At 37.6% G+C, this 12066-nt stretch overlaps 1 protein-coding gene across 1 annotated transcript in view; it reads left to right on the plus strand.

The window, feature by feature from the left end:
* Nucleotides 1–12066, plus strand: part of LOC145684072 (uncharacterized) — a 526936-nt gene that overhangs the window by 341721 nt on the left and 173149 nt on the right. The window lies entirely within an intron of this gene.

Here is a 12066-nt window from a genome sequence, read left to right on the forward strand (position 1 = left end):
TACTCACATCCCATGACGAACAAGTATGCAAAATTTGGTGTTTGTATGTTTTGTGGAAGTATGCAAACAATTAAGTGTGTTTCCGACTTTAGAGGTATATAATTCCACAGACGCGGGCCCGCTACGTACCAGTACTATATGAGCAGTAAGTAGGACGTGCAAAATCTAAGGAATTGAGTAGTGTAGGGGAACGACATGAACCTACTGTGCAGAAGACCTGGTTTCGATTGTCAACAAGTTTTTCTCTCACTTTTTCTTTCTTTGAAAGTTTATTTTTATAGCATAGGTGATTGAAAATAAGCTTGACTTTATTATATACGGCATTTCATTCCAACCGGACCCGCAGCTAAAGCTATTAAATTGAAAGCGGCACTTTTCCACGTATCTTATATATTGAAATTATGTACGCTGCCGACGAGACAATTTTCAAAAGGTGCCCATTTTTGTGTGTGTGTGTGTGTGTATGAGCGTGTGTGCGCAGTAGCGTACGCAGGAATTTATTTCGGGAGGGGCCAAACTCAATATCAATGTTATTTATATTGAAATTCCTAAACTTGTCCCAAAAATTAGGCTAAATTTACTCAAAAGTTGGAATTTCGGGGGTATTCCGAACCCCCAGGACCCACCCTCTGCGTACGTCCCTGTGTGTATGCCTATTTCCTTAAAATTAATATTTTATACTTTCCATTTTTGGTACTCACTTCAAATTTGGTATACGCATGTATCTTAACGAGGAACATAAAAGGTTAGAGAGATATTTTGCAATCGTTTCCGGTTTGAAGCAGACACTGTTCTTGCGAGACAAAATGTATTGTTGTCTTGTATGGACACTATATCGTGAAAATGATGCCCAATGTTTCTTTCAGACTCTTTTTGGGGGACACTGCCTCCTCAGAGCGCCCCTGGCAAGATCAAAATAATACGTTTATAATTCAATAACAAACAGAATGTTATCAGCAGTGCCCCCGGGGTAATACCTCCTCCGAACATTGCTTCCGATAGAGACACTGGTGATGCTCCATTTCCAAAGCTACAAACGTTTGATTTTATATACTTCAGTATCGTCTCGAAACTTTACACGAACATACTGCCTAGTTTCGAGACCATCTCAACAGTTAGCGTATAAATATATCCTTTCCGTCTATGTCTGTAATAACGAAAATATTTTGTTCACGCAATGCAAACAGAAACTATTTGGTAAAATGAAGCAACGTGATAAGAAAAAAACGCAAGGTAAAACAAGCTCTGCGGGGATTTGAACCCAGAGCTGCTACTCAGAAAGCAGACACTTTACCGCGGAACTAACTTACTACGTTGAATTTTTTTTGTTCTATTCTCCTCAATATACCACATAAGAGGCCAAATGAAGGCAATTCAAAAATATGGCAATTTTGAATTCAAGATGGCGACTTCTCCAATGATTTGTTTCTTCACTTAAACTGAACTACGTCCTTAATATCATAGCGAAACCTGGCTTACCTACCAAGAGCACAACTTACAATTTTCATGGTTACAAATTTTTGAGCCGCCATTTTGAATCGAAGATGACGACTTTTCCAACATGTCGGAATTTTCCCCTCACATGCGCTGTACTCTACACACTTGAACGCAATTTCGAGATTCCACCATATCTACAAGTTGTATAGAAAGAGACGCCCCCTTATGACATTCCTAGCACTTTCTTACACCGAACATGACTATTTTCTTCAAGTTTAAGGGCGGATTCGCAAACAACGCATCAGAATAAACATCACCTCGAAATTTCAACATCCTAGATACAGCCATTACAAATTTCACATGTTTTCGATTTGCGTCGCGAAACGGAAACGAATTTTAATGCTCTTTTTTCTATCATAAACTATGTTCCTAGCTTCACTCCCTGACAAAATATGACGTTTCTATGGTGTGCGGAACTACTCTAAAAACCAGCATTTCGAAACGACGAAAAATTTCGACACTTCATTTACATGGAAAATGTTGCCTTTTTCGTGATATCGGAATTTTCCCATTACTCACATCCCATGACGAACAAGTATGCAAAATTTGGTGTTTGTATGTTTTGTGGAAGTATGCAAACAATTAAGTGTGTTTCCGATTTTTAGAGGTATATAATTCCACAGACGCGGGCCCGCTACGTACCAGTATTATGTGCGCAGTAAGTAGGAAGTACCAAATATAAGGAATTGAGTAGTGTAGGGGAAAGACGTGAGCCTACTGTGCAGAAGACGTGGGTTCGATTCCCAGCAAGTTTTTCTCTCACTTTATCTTTCTTCGAAAGTTTATTTTTATAGCATAGGTGATTGAAAATAAGCTTGACTATTATATACGGCATTTCATTCCAACCGGATATACAACTAAAACTATTAAATCGAAAGGGGCACTTTTCCACGTATCTTATAAATATGTACGCTGCCGACGAGACAATTTTCAAGAGGTGCCCATTTGTGTGTGTGTGTATGAGCGTGTGTGTGCAGTGGCGTACGCAGGAATTTATTTCGGGAGGGGTCCAAACTCAATATCAGTGTATTTTATATTGAAATTCCTAAACTTGTCCCCAAAATTAGGCTAAATTTACACAAAAGTTGGAATTTCGGGGGTGGTCCGGACCCCAAGGAGCCACCCCCTACGTACGCCCCTGTGTGTGTGCGTATTTCCATAAAATTAATATTTTATACTTTCCCTTTGTGCTATTCACTTCAAATTTGGTATTCGCATGTATCTTAACGAGGGACATAAAAGGGGAGAGAGATATTTTGCAATCGTTTCCGGTTTGAAGTAGACACTGTTGTCGCGAGACAAAATGTATTGTTGTCTTGTATGGACACTATATCGTGAAAATAATGCCCAATGTTTCTTTCAGACTATTTTGGGGGACACTGCCTCCTCAGAGCGCCCCTGGCTAGAACAAAATAATACGTTTATAATACAGTAACAAATAGAATGTTATCAGCAGTGCCCCCGGGGTAATACTCCCCCCCGAACATTGCTTCCGATAGAGACACTGGTGATGCTCCATTTCCAAAGCTGCATATGTTTGATTTTAAATACTTCAGTATCGTCTCGAAACTTTACACGAACATACTGCCTAGTTTCGAGACGATATCAACAGTTAGTGTATAAATATATTCTTTTCGTTTATGTCTGTAATAACGAAAATATTTTGTTCACGCAATGCCAACAGAAACTATTTTGATAAAACGAAGCAACGTGATAAGAAAAAAAGTTAGATAAAACAAGGTTCGGCGGGGAATCGAACCCAGACCTGCTACTCAGAAAGCAGACACTTTACCGCGGAGCTAACTTACTACGTTGAATTCTGTTTGTTTTATTCTCCTCAATATACCACATAAGAGTCCAAATGAAGGCAATTCAAAAATATGGCAATTTTGCATTCAAGATGGCGACTTCTCCAATGATTTGTTTCTTCACTTAAACTGAACTACGTCCTTAATAAGATAGCGAAACCTGGCTTACCTACCAAGAGCACAACTTACAATTTTCATGGTTACAAATTCTTGAGCCGCCATTTTGAATCGAAGATGGCGACTTTTCCAACATGTCGGAATTTTCCCCTCACATGCCCTGTAATCTACACACTTGAACGCAATTTCGTGATTCCACCATATCTACAAGTTGTGTAGAATTAGACGCTCCCTTATAACATTCCTAGCACTTTCTTACACCAAACATGACTATTTTTTCAAGTTTAAGGGCGGATTCGCAAACTACGCATCAGAATAAACATCACCTCGAAATTTCTACGTCCTACATACAGCCATTACAAATTTCACATTTTTTCGATTTGCGCCGCGAAACGAAAACGAATTTTAATGCTCTTTTTTCTATCATAAACTATGTTCCTAGCTTCACTGCCTGACAAAATATGACGTTTCTATGGTGTGCGGAACTACTCTAAAAACCAGCATTTCGAAACGACGAAAAATTTCGACACTTCATTTACATGGAAAATGTCGCCTTTTTCGTGATATCGGAATTTTCCCATAACTCACATCCCATGACGAACAAGTATGCAAAATTTGGTGTTTGTATGTTTTGTGGAAGTATGCAAACAATTAAGTGTGTTTCCGATTATAGAGGTATATAATTCCACAGACGCGGGCCCGCTACGTACCAGTATTATTTGCGCAGTAAGTAGGAAATACCAAATATAAGGAATTGAGTAGTGTAGGGGAAAGAAGTGAGCCTACTGTGCAGAAGACCTGGGTTCGGTTCCCAGCAAGTTTTTCTCTCACTTTTTCTTTCTTCGAAAGTTTATTTTTATAGCATAGGTGATTGAAAATAAGCTTGACTATTATATACGGCATTTCATTCCAACCGGACCCACAACTAAAACTATTAAATCGAAAGGGGCACTTTTCCACGTATCTTATAAATATGTACGCTACCGACGAGACAATTTTCAAAAGGTGCCCATTTGTGTGTGTGTGTGTGTGTATGAGCGTGTGTGTGCAGTGGCGTACGCAGGAATTTATTTCGGGAGGGGTCCAAACTCAATATCAGTGTATTTTATATTGAAATTCCTAAACTTGTCCCAAAAATTAGGCTAAATTTACACAAAAGTTGGAATTTCGGGGGTGGTCCGGACCCCAAGGACCCACCCCCTGCGTACGTCCCTGTGTGTGTGCGTATTTCCTTAAAATTAATATTTTATACTTTCCCTTTTTGCTATTCACTTCAAATTTGGTATTCGCATGTATCTTAACGAGGGACATAAAAGGGGAGAGAGATATTTTGCAATCGTTTCCGGTTTGAAGTAGACACTGTTGTCGCGAGACAAAATGTATTGTTGTCTTGTATGGACACTATATCCTGAAAATAATGCCCAATGTTTCTTTCAGACTCTTTTTGGGGGACACTGCCTCCTCAGAGCGCCCCTGGCTAGAACAAAATAATACGTTTATAATACAGTAACAAATAGAATGTTATCAGCAGTACCCCCGGGGTAATACTCCCTCCCGAACATTGCTTCCGATAGAGACACTGGTGATGCTCCATTTCCAAAGCTGCATATGTTTGATTTTAAATACTTCAGTATCGTCTCGAAACTTTACACGAACATACTGCCTAGTTTCGAGACGATATCAACAGTTAGTGTATAAATATATTCTTTTCGTCTATGTCTGTAATAACGAAAATATTTTGTTCACGCAATGCCAACAGAAACTATTTCGATAAAACGAAGCAACGTGATAAGAAGAAAACGTTAGATAAAACAAGGTTCGGCGGGTAATCGAACCCAGACCTGCTACTCAGAAAGCAGACACTTTACCGCGGAGCTAACTTACTACGTTGAATTCTGTTTGTTTTATTCTCCTCAATATACCACATAAGAGTCCAAATGAAGGCAATTCAAAAATATGGCAATTTTGTATTCAAGATGGCGACTTCTCCAATGATTTGTTTCTTCACTTAAACTGAACTACGTCCTTAATAAGATAGCGAAACCTGGCTTACCTACCAAGAGCACAACTTACAATTTTCATGGTTACAAATTTTTGAGCCGCCATTTTGAATCGAAGATGGCGACTTTTCCAACATGTCGGATTTTTCCCCTCACATGCCCTGTAATCTACACACTTGAACGCAATTTCGTGATTCCACCATATCTACAAGTTGTGTAGAATTAGACGCCCCCTTATAACATTCCTAGCACTTTCTTACACCGAACATGACTATTTTTTCAAGTTTGAGGGCGGATTCGCAAACTACGCATCAGAATAAACATCATCTCGAAATTTCAACGTTCTACATACAGCCATTACAAATTTCACATTTTTTCGATTTGCGCCGCGAAACGGAAACGAATTTTAATGCTCTTTTTTCTATCATAAACTATGTTCCTAGCTTCACTGCCTGACAAAATATGACGTTTCTATGGTGTGCGGAACAACTCTAAAAACCAGCATTTCGAAACTACGAAAAATTTCGACACTTCATTTACATGGAAAATGTCGCCTTTTTCGTGATATCGGAATTTTCCCATTACTCACATCCCATGACGAACAAGTATGCAAAATTTGGTGTTTGTATGTTTTGTGGAAGTATGCAAACAATTAAGTGTGTTTCCGACTTTAGAGGTATATAATACTTTAAAAATCTGGATGGAGTTAATGAGTTTCCAACTTTATTGAATTTATTATATCTTTCAGCTCAAAGTACATACTCGCTAATTAATTAAAAATTGTAAATAAATAGTATGATGTAATCTATGAGGAAGTTTTCACTATATATATATATATATATATACATATATATATATATATATATATATATATATATATATATATATATATATATATATATATATATATATATATATATATATATAATTTCACATTGTGTCTTCGGGACATTCCATTCATTAGACAATAACAAAATTCTTTGTTCATTCTGATGAGTAAATAGGCTTTGTAAGAATTATATTTTACCTCTTTTGTAAATTCGCTTCAAGGCAAATGAAATATCTGGAGTAAAGTAGTTACAAATCCCATCAAACACGTCTGCTCATGCTTGATGTACGAGAAAGGATCAGGAACTAAAGTTAGAAGGCTGATATTTCTGGAGTTTCGTCTGTTATACAAGAATGAGGAGTGCGGAGTAATTTTAATACATAGATTTGGCAACCGCGCAGAGTTTTAGCTACCCGCCACCTACAGCGCTAGTTGTACGTACACACAAATGGCGGGATATTTGGAAAACTGGTCTCGCCAAGAAATCAAACTTCTACGTTATTCGCCGTGACTTAACAAAAATTTATTTATGGATGAATAACACAGTTATTCAATTTTTGTGGGCGAAATATGTAACCGCGGCTGAAATTCACCGACAGCTGATACAGGTTTACGGAGAGACTTTAATGTCTCGTCAGCATGCCACGGAATGGTGTCGAAAGTTTGCAGCTGGTAGAGGAAACGCGCGCCGGCATACAGCCCAGAAGAACACCACGCTCTTTTGGGGCAATTTTGCTGGGATGCCATCGACTACCATCACTACAACCTGGACTCGCTCCAAGTGAGTTTCGCCGTCTTTTTCCGCCCTTGAAAGAGCACCTAGGAGACCGTCGTTTCGCTTCAGACGAGAAGGTGAAACACTTCTTGACAACGTGGCTGAACACGCAAGGACAGGATTTTTACCAGGAGGGAATCTTCATGGTTGCATGGAATAGTTTACACACGTTTCACTTCATGCTTCGTAACATTACTCTCTGATCCCCCTCATTTTCTTTAATTGGCAGTACTATTTTTAATTTACATAAAACAACTATACACGGATACGCATTTCTGCTTCAAACGGCCTCGATCGAAGTTCAAACTCTGATTTAATGAGAATCAACAATATCTTGATGAGAACAGCAATAGAAAATTATCGACATCAACATTTAACCTTGCTCCTTTTGTTCATAGTGCATTTACTGAATTCTTGGTCCTTCACCGATCAGCAGGATCTTTTTAAACAGCAGAGACTTGTTTCTTTGCCTGTAAAGACAAGACATGGTATCTTCGTGGAATCAATGAGCTGGCAGGAAGTCAATTGCAGACAGTCCGACACAAGGGACTATATTTTGATTTCTAACCGTCTTTCACCGTACTATAATAAATACAGGTATGCTGTGTATCAGAATATTGCAAGACTTATGACTCTTCCTTCTATGTCACTGTCCCTAATATGGTTCAGGAGAGTCGATTTGAATCATCGGTGGAAACGTAACTGATTTAGAACCCACGTTAACCTGAAGTCACTTCTCATATAGCCTTGCTGCTGAAAGGGGCGCTGAACTCTAATGAATCAGCAAAGAAAAACCCTCTTACTTTATATACAGAGGCTTTCAAAACGACACCAATAACATTTAGGAGCTGATTCCTGACACGAAGATAAGACAAAATGTATATACCAACCTGGGTGCACAAATCCGTCATTTCGATGTTATAGACTGCCGAAAACATTAAAAAACGAACTTTAAAGATCCATAGCTCCCATACAATGAGACCCACCATATTGAAGTCAAGACTTCACTAGAATATGCTTTATCCAAATATTCATGTTTCATAATCCTGCCATAGTTACGCAACCATTTCTATAGAGAGAATTGGTGAGTACTTCAAATTATATGTCTGTAGCCAAACTTCCTCTATACAAATTGAGTACGGCGGGATTCCGAAACATGTATTTTTGGATAGGGCACATATCAGTTGTTAAGTGAAGTCTTGACCTGACTATGGTAGGTCCCACATTATTGGAGCTATGGACTTTTAAAGTTCATTCAGCAGTCTATAACTTCGAAATGACGCATTTCAGCACCCAGGTTAGTTTATACATTTTGTCTTATCTTGGTTTCAGCAATCACCTCCCAAACGTTGTCGGTGTATTTTTGAAACACCCTATATATATAGTAGCCATATTAAAACAGGAACATGTGGATTTCTACCATTTACTGTTGCTGTAGAGAGATAATTGACGGTATGATTATTCTTTATAGTTCACTGAATCTATAGTAGAATACTATTTCTTACTATTTTGCTCTACTATCGACCGACAGGCAGAACAGACGTAGCTGTTTGACAAGGCTTACGACATTTATGTATAGCATAGTTTCGTTATCTAAAAGAGAAATGAGCAAACATATACGATAGAAGTATACATTTATCATGGGCTTTTTGTCGCATTTACCTATACAAAAATATATGAATATGAATAACTAACGAAGTAGCAAAGCAGCGGATGGTGTAATGATCATTTTGTCGTGTTCTGTTGTTTGCTTAATGGTAAAGGATACACACACACACACACACACTAAATACACATCAATGATCATAACTGCTCTGAAAGCAGTGTAACGTATAGAGCTACGATCATAACAACGAAATATATAAATAAATGAAAGAAACCCAATTATATATGAATCATGAACTAGTGAACACGAAGCACTAAAACAGAAATGTTGGCTCAATATTAGAAAGAGAAGAAGAGCAAAAAGAGTATGAGAATAAATTGCGTAGGGAAAGAGCACATGTGTTTGTGTATGTGTGTATGTTCATACATTTCACACACTAAGCGCGTTTTAACGCTAGTACTCTAACGAAATGCTACGGAATGAAATAATAATAATAATAATAATCATGTGTGTGTTTTGCATAGAAAGGAGACGCGTAGAGCCACCCAATTTTGTAGACAGATAGACCTGCGCCAGTTATAATCGTGTATGAAGCCGTTTTCTCAATTTTCAGTTCAAAAATTGGTTTTCATGGATCCCAAATGTTTGCCCAAATTTGCGCACCTTTTTTTTCGAAGTTCCTTAAAACACCTGAAGTATATGCAACCAACATTACATACTGGTTAATCGAGGTTACATAACAGCAAAGGATAAATGCTTGGACCATAAAGTAAGGATATTCTTCTTCTCTCTCTTTCTATCCAGAATCTGAATTAAGATCCGGCAATGACGCACGGCTACAGCTAGTTGTAAACAAGAAGTAACGAAAAATTATTCTATATATGTATGTATTAAATAATTAATTCAATATTTAGAAACATATATATATTTTTTTAACTTACTAAGTTTTACATTGTGAAGACACCCTAAATTTCTAATTTACGGAAATTTCATTTTTAAAAGCGGAGTAAGTACATATACTTTCGGTTTCAATAAATGGATAAGTTCGGATGTAAAACTTCTACTCGGGGCGGTGAATCCATATTATAAAACGGTTTCTCGTTACCATTTTCAGTTTTTGCTCAAGCAGCAGATTTCTACTGCTTCTGATTATAGTAACAGTTCAGATGGAACCAATTTTTGTATGCTGAATAGATATCAATGCAATTATCGCTCTGTGCCTATTACCAGGGAGACATGGTGGCTCAGTGGTAGAGCATTTACCACTGGTGCGTGGGGGCCCTGGTTCGATGATGAGGCACATTGTATCCGTAGATTCTCTCCGAGTACTCCCGTTTCCTTCCACTTTCTTACTCCAGAAATTGTTATTTCACCAATAGAAATCTTCATTCATTTGCCTTAATTATAGTCTCCCTTTAGCCTAAAGGGCACAATCGCGGGACGTTAAACTGAAAGAATGTGTGTATTATATTTTCACTCTATGGTAATTAATGTTGAAACTGGGAATGGTAGACTTGTATCATTTCCAGTTTGAATAGTCTTGTAAGTGAGGAAATTACCTAATTCTTGGATGCGTAATCCATATTACAATCATTATGTCGTATCGTAAATCAATATTGAAGCAGAAACGTGTATTAGAATCCTACCACTTTCGGGTGGGTTTAGTAGAGATATTGAAGCGCTGATGAACTGTGGATCATGTCAAAAAATAGTTCGTTATCTATTACCCTTCTCTCTCTCTCTCTCTCTGGTGATTAATATTCAATCTTAAATCGGTAAGGCGCCTGCTGGCTCAGCGGTAGAGTACTCCCTTTGATGCAAAGTGTCTCTGGTTTGATCCCTAGCCATGCAAGTTTGTGGCATACAACATTGTGTATGTGGTTTTCTTGAAGTTACTCCGTTTTCTTCCACATGTTCATTCTACCAATTCTTTAATAATGTGTCTCCTTTAGCCTAGAGAAGTCATGGAACGCTCAAATATTAGAAATATTTCCTTTTTCATTAAATAGCGCAGCTATGAGTTTCAGATTCTATAAACGGATCAGCTCAAAAATAGAATCTACTTTTGGAACGCTAAATTTACAATCGAAAACAATTTAAGTTTTCTTTCGATTATTTAGCACCAAGGCATAGCCGCACATGGTCAAACCTTATGCGTTCCATGGTCAAACAGCAATCAAACCTTATGAGTTCCAGCCACGAATTGAACACCGGTCTTCTTTGCCATTCTCAATTCAGGTAGCTCTATACTTACCTCAAGATACTAGACTGTACTTGCACTGGAAGTTAAATCGCAGGATTACTCATACCAAAAGCATGGGCACTTCCGATCAGAGAGTTAATAAATCTCGTATTCTGCCATCCGCTTTATTGGGCTTGCTTGGTAACGTCTAGTTGTAGAGCAAAATGGCTCTTTCTGAAGTCTCACACGTACGTTCTTTTTCTTCCTATACTAGATGTATAATCAATGTATGCAATAACATGTACAGATGCTTCGTCATGCAATAACTATTACAAAGGAATTCCTATCCTTTTAACGCATATTATTATCATAAAACAAGTTTGAGTGAATCGTTTGTATTATAAAGGTAAATTCTTCAGTTACAAACACCACTGCACAGGTCTTTGAGAGTTCAAAATATGCTTCTAGATATAATAAAATATGCATGAATATAATATACAAAAGAAAAGAAAAACCAAAGACAATACAGTAATATTGATCGGAGGATCGATAAATATATTTATTCACTTCTTGCTAATTTTTAAATAACCATTTACTCAATGATTTGTTCACTTATTTTCTTACTCTTACTTTTTTCTTTCGTTCTGTCATAGTACCAATTTTTCTGTTAATTATATGCAATTAACTAATGATAAATGTAAATATATAATATCTCATCTTCCAGCATGCGATAACTACATTGCCTTCCTCCGTTATACAAAAGCAGAGTGCACTTGGTTCGTAGAAAGTTGATCTCACTACGTTCGGCACAGATAAACACGTATTCTCCGAGCGTAGCATACAGGGGTAATCTGGAGGGCTGTTTTTACCATCAGGGTTCACTCGGTTGTGGTTTTATCACTTCGGTTTCGATAGACAAATAAGGAGGAAAATGTAATCTACTCTAGGGCTATTACATCCATATCAAACAACCATTTTTTGTGGTCTATTACCATTTTTTGCTTTATGGAGAATAATATTAAAACTGGAAGTGATACACTTTTTTCGATTCTAGTAGAGAGATGAGACTGGAGGTGAAACAAGTTCTTCTGGTTGTAGCAGAGATAAGACCAGAGGCGAAACAAGTCTAGTAGATAGATAGACTAGTACTGGTTCTAGTAGATAGATAAGACTGGAGGTGAAACAAGATTTCCAGTTCTAGTTGAGAAATAAGACCGAAAGTGAAACAGGCTCTACCTGTTCTAGTAGGGAG

This window comes from Thermobia domestica, chromosome 4 (assembly GCF_964235325.1).
Source record: "Thermobia domestica chromosome 4, izTheDome1.hap1.1, whole genome shotgun sequence".
NCBI classification, from domain to species: domain Eukaryota; kingdom Metazoa; phylum Arthropoda; class Insecta; order Zygentoma; family Lepismatidae; genus Thermobia; species Thermobia domestica.